General features: G+C 39.0%; 1 long non-coding RNA gene across 6 annotated transcripts in view; it reads right to left on the bottom strand.

Annotated features, from left to right (window-relative positions):
* The window catches only part of LOC140682389 (uncharacterized), a 146,676-nt gene extending 130,859 nt beyond the window's left edge, over positions 1-15,817 (bottom strand). For 3 of the 6 annotated variants that reach the window (XR_012054054.1, XR_012054056.1, XR_012054052.1), the window contains exon 1: positions 15,435-15,817. This is a non-coding gene — a long non-coding RNA (uncharacterized lncRNA). The remainder of the gene's footprint in view (positions 1-15,434) is intronic. The other 3 variants (XR_012054053.1, XR_012054055.1, XR_012054051.1) reach the window with 3 other exon arrangements.
* Between the last annotated feature and the right edge of the window lie 569 nt (positions 15,818-16,386).

Below are 16,386 nucleotides of genomic sequence, written 5' to 3'. Positions count from 1 at the left end.
CCCCTTCTGACCCGAGGGCTGATATTTTTCAGCTTTAAAGTCCTCTTCTACCTACACCATAACATCAGTGATGAAACTACTCTTTTCCATCTTATTTGAAAACCCTAACATGTTACTGGCATTATTTTCTGTAAAAAATGGTAAGTCATTAGAATTAGGAAGGAAATTGTTTTCTTGTCTAGTGACATGTTGTGAGATTTTCAGATTTTTCTCTTTTCTGCAGTGCAGAAAATCCAAAAAATTTCTCACTCCTCAGGAGAAAAAGTAGGGTGATTTTTGCTCCAAAATTATGTGGAAGCTTGGCATCCTTCTAACACACAGTAACATGGACAAAAGGGACCAAACCTCTTCTTCTCATACACAGCCCCTGTTAAAGATATATTTTCCATTACAAAGTCTTTCACTCTCTTTTCCATCTGGATTTTGACCACATGTGTGGTCATCCTGTTAAAAATTGACAACTCCCCTCCCCAACAAAAGGCATTTTTCACAAAGTGTTTTAGATTTGCTAACCATCACCTTTATAACAATTCTTCTGTGAAGCATGATGCAATGCAGTGTTCCAGAGCCAGAAAGCACATGGTTGTTCTGGAAAGGCTATCTGATTTCAAGGTCAAGTTCTTTTCTCCCAAGGTGAGTATCATTTACACACTCTCCAGAACCAGTGGAGCTAAGCATATGTTTCACAAGGAAAAGGACAAGGGTTTTTTTAAGCAGTAATGAGGAATATGCTGAAATGGAAATAACACCTTTATTTTAACTGCTTGATGTCTACTACAAGAAAACCCAAATCAAACTGTAGCAAAAGAACAGTCATCATGTTTAAGTTAGAAGGCAGGAGAACTTTCCCCATGTATTTTTTCCAAACACTGAAGTATGCAACTGCCTTTAGGTATACGTAGTGTCTTTCCACCTGCCTGGAGTTACTCAGATGCTTAAAGAGGAATATGCCAAAAGATAAAAGTTCCACAGCACTTTTCTGAAGTAGGATTTTACCAGTTCAGGAATGGGAGAGGATTCATATCAGTCAAATAGTGAAGCTGGCAGGCTTGGTGCCATATATGGCCACAGAAGAGACATGGGCTCTCACAGAGCTCTCAAATTCAGCTTCTGTACTGGAGGCATCACTCTTTCCATGACTTACCCTGGGAGTCATGGGAAAGTGGAGCCTAGTCTTGGCACTTGGATTCCTCATCTAGGTTGTGTTACGCATAATAATCTTTGTCTTGTTTAACAAATAGCATTTATCTATTACTCCTGCTAATTCTAGTAAAGTAAAATACACTCATCTTTTGTACCTAATTTGATAACTCTGCTCACATTTCTGAGAATAGCACTTGTTTACTGGTTTTGCAAAACATTAAACAAAAAATGAATGAAAATTTTGTCTGGCTGCAAACATTAAGATATAGAGCATTATATCTTAATGCTTAACACAAGCCAAAGTCTTCAACCATCACCTGCTGAACTTGACAAATACATTCTTATTGCCAGCAACAGGCTTTTGCTATAAAAGTGGCTGCTTAACACAGCCTAATCATCAGATGCACTCTCTCACCCCTTACACTGCACATGGAAAATAACTCCACTTAAGGTAGTGAAATGCCAAGAAGAGCAGAAGTAGCCATTCCAGATCCCACGTTCACAGATACTTCCTGTATTTAGATCTGCTCATTTATGTATATTCAAGTTAAAATTTTCAAAACTTTCACTTCAAGCCCTAGACACTGGTAAAGGGGTCATTGTCTGGAGATAAAGCTATGCATTTATGTATATCTGAGCTCCAAATTGTTAGAGTCCAGTACTGAGGGAATAAAAATTGTAAAATTCCTGTAAAACTTTCTGGACCAACTTTGAAGTCACAAAGTCTGAAGGAGGAGAGTTGTAAAGGAACAGAGGGATAGTCTGCTTTGTGTGAAGCATGTAAGAGTGCCTTAGTAAGATACATCCATGATGCTGCCAAACACCATCCTTTGAAGGCTGTGCACTGCACATGAGCTGTAACTTTCCTCCCTTTTTCTCATTATAAATTCCATAGACAAGCAAAGTTGCTCTATTCAGGCATGTGAACTGTATTTGCAATAAAAAGGAGCTGAAGCAAAGGGCACCAAATCATATTTGCCCTGCAATATCTGTAGTGAAGCGATACCCCAGATAATCAGGAATGAGTCTTTCAGGTACCAGCTGCTGCATAGCCATAGCAGGTAACTATTCCTGGGCATATTTTCCTACAATTGGACTGCACCAAAACCATTGCCAGCAAGCTGCCAGTCAGCAGTTCATTTTGCTCCACTTACTCTCTGAATTTCTTGGTGTTCTGCTAACAGAACTATGCCATAAAATCTTGTAGGTTTTGCAGGTGGGCAGAGGAAAACTTTATGCTTGGGCTTAATTTAAAATCCTTGAGTCATTCTAAGACTACAGAAGAACAGGGGCAAGTTGTCCTTTTAATCATTAAGTGAAAGGAGAACGATGTGGTTTTCAGCGTTTATAGCTTTTCCACAGCAGTATTCTGCTACACTGAACACTGCAGTTTGTCTACAGGCAACTTACCTTTGCATGGATATATACAAAAAAGCTGCTTTAGAGAGGTTTCCTGTGACCTTCTCCTTCATGTGGGATGTATCACACCCTCCCCCACCTAAGAGAACTACTGGTGGCCCTGCTATAAGCTGTGCAGATGTTTCTACACCATTATTGCAGCTTTATATTTGCAAGAGCCTTCCTCGAACAGATGTTCTTTCTGTGTGCATATACCATACTTCCCACTGCAAACACTTTTACAACACAAACAGCAGATTGTCTTGCTTCTGTTGTTCAGATAAGGAGAGAGTAAATGCCTCATTCTAATGATGTGAATTTTCTTCCCACAGTGCTTAATGTCTTCCATTCTCACTGGCCCTGCTCACTTCAGGTGTTTCATTTCTGTTCCTTGAGCAGAAGGAACTTACCTTTACTCTAAAGGGTCACCCTTAAAATACCCTCTTCCTGAATTTCCTTTCCTGCTTTTGCCTTATTTTAATAAATTTTGCTGTGTCTTCCTTGTTTTGTAGAAGCTACTCTGCCTTCTTCAGCTCTGCTCAACGAGGAGCTAATTCAATAAATTTAAAGGAGTGTGTATTATCTGGAGTAAGAATCAATATAAAATGGTGAATATAATTCCTGCAAGTTGTAGAATAGGAGACAATAATTTAAAAAATGAAAGAAAGTTTGTATTGGCTAGGTATTGCAAAACCAAGAGTTGAACACACCAATCCCTCTGATGTTTAATCAAAATCCTAACTTGTAAGTGGAGTAATTTGTACAGAGTCTTGTAGAATTGTGATAACACTGCATAGATCTTTGGCCTCTTTCATGGTGATTATGATTGCTTTCAGAGGACATCTTCGTTCATGACAATTTCTGATTAAAAATTATCTGTTCCTGTGCTGTTAGCCTCTCCTGTTTTTCATCAGATATTTGTCAGTAATATAGCAGCAATAATAATATACATTTTGTAGCAATTACAAAAAGTAACATTTGTCATTGAATAGTAATACATCATGAAGAAGCAACAGCGTGGACATTCCTTCTGCCACAGATAGTTTTCTTTGGATACTCAAGCTGGACTGTTTAGAGGTACCCAAAGTATTCTTATGACAACTTGTACAGCAGAGATGTGACAGGATGCTGAGAGCATCTTGTTTGAATCTCTCCCAGCCTCAAAGGCATAGAAAACATCAATCTTCTGCTCTGCAACCTCTTGAAACAAAAGCTCTGTCACAGTCAAATCCTACCCACTGTTTCCTTATCATAATTTGCCTTTTTTAAAAATCTTTTATAATCATCTTACATACAGCTTTTCAACTGACCATATTGTTCCATTTTTGCTCACATTGCTTTCCTCTACATCCTCTCTGCTATAGTTCTCTCCTACATAAGCACCATTCCTCTGAAAAATACTGTCGCCTCCTTATATTGGTTTCAGTTCTCCCATTACTACTTCCCCGTTACTCCTTACACAGATGGACTAAAAGCTATTTGGCACGCTCACTTCCAGCTTCATAGATACAGTATTAGGTGGCTGGCACCTACTACACAGATAGTCTTTGAGGGTTTTGCAGCTAAAAACTGTACTTACCAATGGCAGTCACACAGCTTAAAAAGTAGATTAGGTTCCACTGACAGTAAAATCAGACTATGTTCATTTTGAATACAAGAATTAAATTACTGTAGGCTGAAGACACAGCTCTGAATTTCATGAAAAGTTCAGTGATACCTTTTTTTGCCTTTCTTAAAGCACTGTAAAATTAATAAATTCCTACTTGTTTGAAAATCACTGATTTCCCTGTCTGGTAGTCTGTGAAACTTTCTACAGCTGCTTATGTTAGAGATGACAATCTTGACACAAATAAATTTTTCTCCTTTTCAGTCTTTTTACTTGTTCACAAATGAAATCTCGCCATTCTTTAAAAGTAACTACATACCAGTGAATTATTAATAAAGTCTAGCTGTAAAATTTTCTCTCTCAGAAATGTTTATAAACCACTTCTACTAACTCCTATTAATATATTACAAATACAATCTACATTACACCCATCTACCTTGAGATTATGACCTTGAGTTAAACATTAGCCCTAGCTAAAAATGATTTTGAAAAATAGCAGTTGGGAAGAATGTGTGTAAAAACTGAGGAAAAAGAGTCATCCTCTCTGCACCATGCCTATCCATCTCACTGGCATACACCATGGGCTGGTGCAGTTTCCTTCTAAGATGCCCTGTGCAGGCTGCTGCACTGAGGAGCAACACACAAGTGTAGCTCTGAAATGACTGCTCAGTTGGGTCATGGCTTAGGATGGTTCTACTTATCAATATTACCAATACTAACTATGGGGTCCCCGCTGGGTAAGACAGTTCTACTGAGCTAGACCCACAACAGAGACATTTGAAAGTGAAAATTAGTATTTTTCAAACAAGAAATACTTGCTATATCCTGGAAAATGTAAAGATATTCCGTAAGATAATTATGATTTTACTCTTGGAGTTCAGATGTTATTTTTGAATACTGAGTCAGACCTTAGTGCTTGTTATCATGTAAGAGAAAAGGTGTTCAACCTTTTTCTGCCCATGAAGAAAAATAAATAATCAGAGAAATAATCAGATGCTATGAGCCAAATAGTTCACAGTATTTGTATTTAAACAGTAGTTATATTTCACTGAAAATAAAGGAAGACTCACCTAACTCAAAGAGAGCCTGGAGTTACTGAGATGTCAGTGATGTCACCAACACTACCAGTGTTTCTATCTTCTTCAGGAAATTACACTCTAATGGAAATATGAGAGGGAAAGTGCACTCACACATTTTCTCAGAATTTCACATTTTTTTAGCCAATGTTTCTTCTCAGCCATCCTCATCCACAATCTCAGTTCTGTCAAATCAGAAGACAATGAGCCTCATCTTTTCTGCGTATTGTGTTTCCTCTTCTACCCCAGATTTGCCAGCTCCAGTTTCACTGTGAGATGGGTGTTCTTGTATTTTTCAGGAGGACAGTAGATAAAGCTATATTTACTGTCTGCTAGACCCACATAAAATTGAAGAAAATTATTTATTATGTCTAATGAGAACTTTCTTTACCCAATTATGTAAAAAACAAAACAAAATTCTCCAAAAACTAAGAGCAGGACCTACTAAATATCTAATATAAAGACTATACTAATATCAACAGCTTCAGTTTGCTGAAATACTGTAATGGGATCGATGAATTGGAAATATTTCTTCATTATGGGTTGCATGTAGGGCATCAGCATTAAGAAATGGAAGTCCTGAATGGACACCATAAGTTGCTAGAAATCACATATACTACCTGAACACAATGTCTTGAAATATTAATGCAGAAAGTGCGCTGTATTTCCAGTGCCCATGTATTTTATTTGCTTACTGATTTAGTAGAACTTAGACTTCAGGGATGGAACAGGTATGGAACTACCAAGGTTAGGGAACTGTTTCGTCTAGATTAAGTGGGAGGGTTGAGATTTTTCTTTTTCTTTTTTCTCTTAAGTGAGGAGGATATGGAGTGTCTGCCTAAAGCAGAAATTCTACAAAACTCATTACCCATAGTAAAATTAAATTAGTGTTCTCCAGATCACCAAGTTATTATCCATGACTCTTTGTACAACAGTGCCTTGTGTCTCTTTTCCTCTCATGTGTATTATTTCTGCCTTTGGACTGCTGTGTGATGCCTTTTAGAAAGCCCATGGTTGAGCCATTGAATGAGTATGATCCCTGCAATAAAAAATTGCGGTGATTTTTATTCCACCTCTCCTCACAGCTGCATGAAATGCTTCTTCTATAGCCCTCTGCTAAAACAGGACACCAAATTCTCCAATATCTCCTATTCCATTTAGTTGTCTAGATCTGCGTGAAAAGTCTCCAGTCCTTGCCTACAGTCAGGGAATTCAGAGCGTAGCTGAAGAGGGAAACTGCTGGGATAGCCCTGAAGCACATTTTTGAGCAATGCAGTTACCGTGGTTGTCAATTACAGGAGTCCAAATGTCCCACAGAGCAGAAATCATAACTATGGCTCAACAGAGCACTGGACATCTTGTTCCTGCTCTGTTTCTCCCAGCATTAGAGACTGGGTGAAATTTAAGGGTATTTTTAAGGGGCCAGACCAATCTGGCAGTTCCCCTCATGCCCTCCAGCTCTCTGAGACGTCTGGTACCTCCACTGCTCTCCGTGCTGCAAAACTGAAGCTTTAAGGACTTTCCCCAATAAATTGCAGGAGGATGTCTGCATCCTCCTTGATACATGGGAGAACTGTGAGAAGATTTTGGAGGATTTCAATAATTTCATGGTTTAACATCATTCTTTCCTGCAATATGGGTGGACTACAACATCACATGAAGAAAACATCTGAGCTCCAGCTTATAGCCAACACTGAGGCAGCTTGCTCAGTTAGAAGCTCTGCAAGACTTCCAAGCTAGATATTTTGCAGGTGATTGGGAGACAATCAGGAACAACACTTGAGTCAGACTTTCCAATTAACACCGCAGTGCAGGTGCACTCCCAAGTTCTTTCACTCACATTCACTTGCAAAGGCAGCCAATAGATATTTTCTCAATCAAAGTGGTTTTATTTTCATCTGCAAAGGCTTTGCATAGAAAAAAGTATTTTGGATTCCCTTTCTACTGCTTGAATAAAAAACTAAGGGAAATTTTTGGTTTTCAAGATGCTGAGTTAGGAAATCTAATCCTGTTCCAGACTAGCAACAGTTGAATGCCTAAAGGCAGTCTCACAATACACCATCTGATTAACTTAGAACAAATCTGGACAGCTTTCAGAGAATACACAACGAACTATTCTCAACCATGGGAACAGAAAAGGGAGAGGATCCTTTCAAGGAAGATTATAAGTGAAAAAAATAATTGAAGAATCAGTTACTAAAAAATATTTTCCTTTGTAAAATGATGATTAATCAAAGCAAGAAAAAATTTGTGAAGGGGGAAAACATTAATTTTGACAAATCTCAGCTATTATCACATTAAAAGTTATAAATTTTTATTTTTTTTTAAATTTTATTTTAGCTGCGATCAGGTTGGAAAAAACTTCCAAAACTCTTATTTGTCACTGCCAGATCAGGACTGTATGACACTGAGAAAAATGCAGCAAGGATAAGAACATAAATATGTATGTTTCTCGGAAGCCAATTTTTACATCTATTTCACTAATCTTCTCTGTGTCATTGTGAGGAGTAAAACAACATCCCGATATCAAACATCTACATTCATTGACAGGTAGAGAACACCTGCATCCACAAAAATTGCACCATATGATGTAATCACCACACCAGGTTCTAGGGATCTTCTGCTCAACCACTGACTCCTCACCACTGTTACAAACCATATCACAGGTTAGAAAAATGCCTCCAAGAAGTAGAGACACCATTACAAATATTTGAAAGAAGTTTTCCTGGGAATTCTTGAAGCAGTTCTTGCAGAGATGACTTTTGAAGTTTTTCTGCAAAAATGAAGGAAGATGTTGGCCTATCTCAACTTCTTGTTGAGAATCACTGTTCCTGATGCAGTGATAAACCACCCATGCTAGGTAGCATCCCTGGAATTTATCATCATAATGATAAAGAACATATTTTAATTCAGACTGCATCAAACCAAGATGGCAGATTTTTTTTTTGTTTCCCAGAGAAATATCCTGGGTTTTTTTTTTTTCCATTTTCAGGCTGCAAAAGCTGTCATAATACCAATAAAATTGGTACATCACTAGAAAGTCACAGTTCCCAATCTTTGTTTCATATGTGCAACATGTTGCCCACAAGACTTTCTGATATTGCCTCTTGATACAGTAAATTAAAAACTTAAAACCAAGGCCAACAGAGAGAGAAAACCTGTCCACAAAATGCAAGTTGCTCCTCTGGGGACCACTGTTCTAGAGTGCAAATATTCTCAACAAATCACAGCTTAAATATCAGTTTGTTTGCCAAGTGATTCTCCCAACTCCCTGCTTACAGCCATGAGAAAACATTTTATTTATTAATTATTATTTGTAATTTGGGAAAACAAATGGCTGTATTCCCAGTCAGTCAACCCTCCTATCCGCATATGTGCATTCCAGGAGCACAAGCTTTACCTCTGGCTTAGAGAAGTATTTTTTTCCCTGAGATCCTTCATTAAAACATTAGCAGCACATTACTGCCTAGCAGGTGCACAGACCCCATAGCCAAATGTTACTTGTTAACTGTGGTGCAACATTATATGGCCATAAATGTCTAGGTATTAATCACATGTTTTGATTTGTATCCAAAATGTGATTTATGCACTGGATTTCTAAGACTGTATGCTAAACTAACAAGGAAGAGTGAAGGAGTTCAGTTCAGGCAGGCAGTTGAGTCACGCTCTGCCATGAAGTGGATGTACCTCTGAGCAGGCAGGGCAGGGCTGGGAGAGAAACTGGAATCCACCACAGCAGCAGTGGGGGAGAGAAGGGAAACAGAAGCCATCTTTGACAAATTCACCTAACTTCTTTCCCTTGCTAAGGAAAAGAGTGTAAGAACAGTTCACAGCAGGGTTCAGAGGGTAAGGAAAAATACAAGTAAACAACCTTCCCAAACCCAATTTCCTTTCAAATAAAAGAACAGAGCTGTTCCCACAAGTGGAGGTCTTCCCCTATATTCAGAGCAGGGTTTGGCAACAATATAGTAGTCTGTTGTTAGATATATGCTAATTTATATATGATTCCGAGAGGAATCGCTGACTGGCAGAAGGTCTGTTATCCAGTTTCACTAAGTCTCTCTGCAGTGCTATTTATTCTACTAAAAACGCACTATGCTGCCATGAGGGTCAGCAGTAGAAATTTTGTTGTCACTGCTTATACAACCTGATAAAGTGGTGACCCCTTGACTCTCCTGAGTTGCTTAGTTGTGTCAATGAAAACACAGCACAGATCATGCTTCAAGCACAGCACCCAGCATGGGACATGGATGCATCAAGAAGCATGCGAAGCAAAGCTGCAGAAACATCAAAGATGAAAGCCCATAGAAAGCTGCTTCTTTCCAAGCAACTGTGGCTTGATGGTTTCCTCTAATTTTAGGAGAAAGTGCCATGTGATCTGGTTTGTAGCAAAGTTTAGGAATAGATGGGGATACTCAGATTTTTGAAAAATCTTCCCTTCATTATTCTTTTGAACTTCCTAAATTCATACTTCAGCCTAAGGACAGCATTGAAAAGGTCAGTCAGGAAACCAAGTCAAAGCAGTACTCGCATCCCATCTGCATATGCAATACGGTAAATAACTGGCTACTGAACTCCAAATCAACAGGGGAAAAAAGCATAGGAATTCACTCAAAAGAAATACCTCAAACAATATACTTCAAAACACCTGAAACAGAATAAGTGTATCCATTTTCTCATGGAGATATTCAAGGACTCGCTGAACTGCATCTCACTGCATAAAGACCCTTAAGTTTCCAAGGGATTCACTGTGATGCTCTACTCCTCATCTTTCATTCAAAATCTTATTTCCTGGCACTGATTTTACCTTCATCCACCTTTGGTCGATTTGCTGTGCTTTCTGTTATAAGGGAGGAACCCTCTTGCTGGCCTAAGACATTACCCAGAATAAGGCATAACATATACAAGATATGGTATATCTTTCATCCTTGACTTCCACCTTCCCCACTCTGACATTCACTCTCCCATAATTTCCAAGTCCAGTTAAGCAAATCACAATAATCAATTATGATCAATGAAATTTTTTATCTGTGACCTCCCTTTTGTGTGTGTGTTGCATCCTATTAGCTAATGCCACACAATTAATTTCTTCTTGATAATCCTTTTGTGCTCAACAAGTAGCCATAGTTACGTTCAACCCATCTTTTCAATGTAAACCTTGCTCTAACATGGGAATGAAATCACTACAGATCTATTATTTCTCGGAACAGGATATTTCATTTGCATAAAATATTCTGCACTTGACACAGTGCCAGGAAGAAACACCTAATGTCCATTCTTCATTGCACTCTCACTGTGGCCTTAGGAACAGAAGGAATCACCGTGTTAGTCTCGTGCCTATTACTCCCAAGTTCCCCACTTCTTAGTCCCATCTTTGATTTATACTCCCATGACTCTCTGACAGCCCTGTCAAGTCGGTGACCAAGATAATGGACAAAAAGGAATTTCTTACATGATGTAATTTCACATTAAACAGAATGGTTCACAGGTTGTAATAGAAGGTCAATAGCAGATATTATAACCCCTAAATTGGTTGGGAAAAAAATGGTTATTTGAATCAAAACCTAAATAAAATTCCATACCAGTCAAGATAGCTGAAGGGAAGTGTCTCCATGCATGTCAGTGATATGCCTGGTCTAATAACCTCAAAGGAAGGCAGGTCCCAACCTTGTTCATTTTCACAACAGCAGGACTTACTGGCAGGGAATGGCATTAGCACTGTCTTCAAATGTACAATGTCTCTTTTTACTTTTAAGTTGGATGGCTATATTCCAAAGTAAAAAAATTATCTAAATGTCATTAGTCCAATGGGAATGCAGAAAATGTACATTTTGGAGACAGATCAACCTGTTAAGCAAGAAAAGGAGACCAAGAAGAAATTAATTAATTGAATGGATTCATGAGTCCCTCATTTGTTATTAATAAAGCACTGAGGAATAAAAAGTTGCTGAGACACGGTCATTCACCTTGGATCAGTATGCAAAAGGAAAATTCAGTTCACTGTAGATAGTTATCAAGGCCATATGCACAGCTTTTTGTACTGAGTTATGGATGTTATATTAAATGATAGACTCAACATTGCATACGTATACTTTGTCTAGGGATGAATTTTACCCTAGGAAAAAAACCCAATAAGGCAAATTTTAGAGAAGAAGAGAGCTGATTTAATACAATGTATAGCATGTGGTCACTAATGGACTTTTAGTTATTCTCAAAGATAACTGACCCCATAAAGGGTTTTAAGCAATTCTTAACATTATTTTCATACACTTCAAAGACAATCAGTTTCTTAAAACTATTTCTGTATTTCTCCATATTACAGAGCTATATGCATCTTAGAATGTTACACAATTACATATACACATTTTCTGCTTTCATGGGTGAAAGACAGAAGAGGAGCTGACCATGTGTGAGCACTTCAGGAAATCACACCAGGCTCTGATTTCCCCCCAAATTTCAGCAACTACACTAATAATTCTACCAGGCCATCACAGCCATGCTACAGGTCAGGACTGTTTTGTTTCATCTAAGTAATTACAGAGGAATAAAACCATTCTAAGTCATGGTAGAAGCTCAAGTCATTAGAAATACCTCCTTACATCTTCAGTGCTATGAGTATTCCATAAGGAAAAAAAAGCCCCAAGGCAATTTTAAAAAAGGAAAGAAGGAATAGATTCATCTAATCCACTTCTAATACAGGTTTAAAGAGTACTCTGCTTTTCACCTTTACTTGAAACCAGATCTCCCACATTTCCCTGAAGATATGCCATGTGCTGTGACTGGTTTAGGACCAAGCCTGCTAGTCTAGAAAAGCACTTTTTTTGTTCACTAGGTGAGCCCAGACTGTATTGAGTTGCAAAACGTTGAATAAGAAATGGGGCAAGTGTTTTTTTCCAGCACAGAAAAAACTCAGAAGCTTCATTGCATCTGTTTACGGCTTTATTTCTAAATTTCTAAATCATTGGCAAATTTAAAGAAGAACCAGCTAGTATTGGAAAAGATCCTGAATAGTCAGCAGTAGTTTAGTGAGATCACTCAGGCCACAAAGCTTTGCCAGAGTTGCTCCTCCCTCAGAAATTTTTGAATCTATATTTAACATCCTTGATCTGGCCACAAGAGACATGATAGGGCTGACAGTGAGGGAAGAGGGGCAAGGAGGAAATTAGGGTTTCCAACAGAAGGGGGGGTGGAACAGCACTTCTAGAAAATCTGGGCTCTTTGGACATAATTGTCTGGCAATATATAGGTATTACTAAAAACCAGGATTATTTCCAACACTACATCATCATATCCACTACTACTGTCTGCCAGAGTGTTAGTAGTAAATCTGAAGAGCCAGGAAAATAAGTGGAGCCTGTCTGCCTGCAATGAGGGTTTGGCCTCTGTGCTGCAGCAGTCAATGCCTTTCTCAGAGAATCAAATTATCTGCTAAATATCTAAAATATTCCTGAGACAATAAATGTGCTTTGCTAAATTTCTGGGGGTGTAAGGTGGGAGAAATCTGGGATTTGAACAGCAGAACATTTGCAGGTATTAATGGAAAGTGAAGCACTCCTCTAAGTGAAAGGCCTTGTTGGCATCACTACACTGATTTCACTAGCAGCCAGTCCCAACCTGGCAAAAGCACACTTTGTGCTTTCCTTTCTCCTCTGGCATAATAAAACTGCTGTAAGATTTGGGAGAAACTCTTTCCACTTGAGTCTCTCTGAGGCTGTCACACACCAAGTCAAGACCTTAGGGGTGAGAAAACCAATGCACCTCAGCCAACACTAGAAAGAATTGCCTGTAGGAAGGATGCTCAAGAAGAGGATGAAGTGACAGACATATAAGATCTGGTGGATTTTGGGTAAAGGAGGGAAATCAAGGTCAGACTGAATGCAATCCCACAGGCTTGTGAGTTCAAACAGGAGAGATACACCAGTTTCTGAAGTGTAGATGTGAAGCAAACAAGTTTTGAATTTTTAACAAGGAGCATTTTGCCATCCAATCAGAAGATCTTTCTTGCATTGTAGCAGCATCATTGGAAGAGAGATTGGAACAAATTTAACCCAAAGTAAGCCTACTCTAGTCTCTGTTTAGGCTGTTCTATAGGCCAAATGGGGCCTTATTGTGTCATCAGTGTTAATCACAATTTTCCATCAATCTCAATGTGAAGTTTTAGTTGAAAATAAATGTAACTCCATTGCATTTGCATAGTGCAATTGAAATTGTGAAGGTACTGAACCGGATACCATTGATGGTAGGAGCCACCATGGCAGGAACCACCTGAAACTCTATAAAACAAACCATTAGTAGGTGCTGGTAACTGCAGGTGTCACATGGTGAGTTCAAGCCATTATCTTCCTAGAATCTAGATAATATTAGAGAGGCCTGTCTTTGGAATCTATCCATTCATCCGTAATGCACTGGTTTTCTCTGAGATAAGGTAATTTTCTTCATACGAGCTGGCATGGTGCTTCTTTTGCATCTATGATGAAAAAAGAGTTGATAACACAGTAATACTAGTGTGAGCTATAGATGAGTATTGCTTACACTGTCAAGGCCTTTTCTGCATCTCATGCCACGCCACCAGAGAACAGGCTGCTGGGAGTGCACAAGAAGTTGAGAGACAGCTCCCCAGCTGACCAAAGGGACACCCCATGCCATATGGTCTTGTGCTCAGCAATAAAAGCTGGGGAGGAAGTTTTCCAGGGCTGCAATTGCTCAGAAACTGCCTGGGCATTGATCAGCTGGCAGAGAACAATTCTGGGTGGATTTGCATCCCTTGTTTTTCTTGGGGTTTTTTCCTTTGCTCCTTCTGTTTTGGTTTTTTTTTTGTTTTTTTTTTTTTTTATTATTTATTTTATTTTATTTGTTTGTTTTTTGTTTTGTTTTGTTTTTTTCATTTCTTCTTTTTTTTTTTTTTTTAACTTAAACTGTGAACTCAACTCACAAATTTTCACACTTGTACTCTTCTGCTCCCAACCTCCATCTCACAAGGACATGATTTGAACAAGCAGCTCTGTGGGACTGAGTTGCCCACCGGTGTTAACCCACAACACATGTCTAGGTCTGTCACTGGGCTCACCAGAGCACTCCCAAGGGAGCCTCTTGGACCAAGGACAAGCCCCTCCCTCTAACAGGCTTGCTCTAAATGTACAGCACTGTTCCCAGCATTCAGAGTAGAACAGTCTTTCACAAGTCCAGGACTTCTCCTTCAGTTTCCAGGCTCAATTTCTTCCCATTCCTCCTCATCTCTTCACACACTGATATCATACTTAACTCAAACAGCTTATCTTCCTTATCGGTATTTGTCCTCCTTCACTCAGGAAACAATTTTGTTTCATGATCTCTATGTGAAGGCCAAGCAAACCAAGCTCTCCTCTCATTTCACATGCTTTTCATGCTCCCAGCCACCCTAGTAGCCAGCCATCCTCTGAAATCTCTCTTCACTTTTTTTAAACATGGGGCACCACAACTGCATGCAAGGCTCCGTATGAAGTTATCTGCCTGAATACTCTTATGAAAGCTAGTAAAATTACACATGCAGGAATTTTTACTGCAGTAAAAATCATAGCCATAAAAAGCAAGTCTTTCATATCTTTTCTTAGTATGGCTGATATTAAATACGTGAATGATGGCAGAAATACGAAAGAAAAAGTAGGTGACTGAAATCTGGAACTACAAGGAAGGTATTTAATAACTATTTTTCTTGGTATAATTGCAGTGAATATTAACTAACAGTTATACTTCCTCACAGAAAAAAAAAAATCAAATAAGCCTAAAATAGAACTTTTCACTGAGAGAATGTTAGTCATAGAACAGAGCAGGATTCTTGGGAATTTTGTATGCCATCAGTGAAGAGACTTGCGGAAAAGTATTAGATGAATGGCTTGTGGAGAGCCATGCCATTTCCATGCAATTAGAGCCTAATAAAGCCGTTTTGAGATGCCTCTATCAACACACCAGAAGGTAAGTCCCATTTTCAGACAAAAACACTAACACATCTCATATATGTGTGAACACTTTATTCAGCCCCTTTACATACCACATTACCACTTGCTAGTAAGTAACCATAAGAACAGAATACGAAAATTTCCCTCTCTTACAATAACTCTGAAGTCTTTCTTTAAAAATACAAGAAAACATACAAAGCAAAAAACAAACCCCACACAAACCACCAAAACAAATCCCCTCACGACACAACAACAAAATAAAAAAAGACCTCTTACCACCATCACATCCCCAGCTGCAGCATTCAGCCAAGAAGTGGCTGTGCTGACTCCAGCCCATAGTCTCCCTTGCCATACTGCAGGGTTAATGCAATGCTGCCTACCTTCTTCAAGGAAGTCTGACAGCAACTTCTCAGCAACCATTTCCCTCCAGAGCTGAGTACTGAAGCGTGAGCCTGTCCTCTGAGTCAGAGAAGGTGATTATACCCTGATTTCATTCAGTGCGAGCAGGGGCTTAATTAATGTTTCTCACTTCACTGGTGTAGCCTGTGAACACCAGATCATGAGGCTCATCGGGGCGTTGGCTTCTCTAAAATGAAGTTCTGGAGCCAGAAACTTTTCCTAACAAAATCTTCTTGAATTGGCTATTGTCTCCAAAGTGTGTTTTCAGTGAAATGACATGTTTCAATGAAAGTATTTTTATTGAAAGGACTTGCTAGTAATCTTTGATAAGCATGTTAACCATTGTTTGTGCTCCCATATAGAAGAAGCTGAAGAACCCAACATGTTTTGTGCATACAAGCTGAAAGGAAATCTCCAGCCACATCTTACCCTACTCTCAGTTACTCTGATTCCTTGGTGACCTTCTCCAGGTCATTCATGCAGGAGATTCTCCAGGAGATTCATGCAATGCATTGGCTTAAGCAGAAGCCAAGGAAAACTTTGGAGTTCTGTGTGAGATTTCACTACCCTTAGTCAAGATGGCTGATCCTTGCTCTAGACAAAGTCCTTTTCTTTTTACAGGGTTTTCTCCCTCTGCTACCCCTCTTCATGCAGGACAACCTGGATCTCCTCCAGCTGGACATTTTTCCTGTCTGGTTTGTGCAAGAGGAGAGACTATGGTCTTGCCTGCTCCTTTATACATCTGAGACTGCTTTCTTCCCAAGAACAATTCTGCCCGTCTCTCTCATGAGCTATATAAGGTTGCAGTTTCTCTGAGAAGCCCTGGCCA

The sequence above is a fragment of the Taeniopygia guttata genome, chromosome 2, assembly GCF_048771995.1.
Source record: "Taeniopygia guttata chromosome 2, bTaeGut7.mat, whole genome shotgun sequence".
Lineage (NCBI taxonomy): Eukaryota > Metazoa > Chordata > Aves > Passeriformes > Estrildidae > Taeniopygia > Taeniopygia guttata.
The sequence above is the reverse complement of the archived record's forward strand: the minus strand, read 5'-3'. Positions and strand labels throughout refer to the sequence as shown.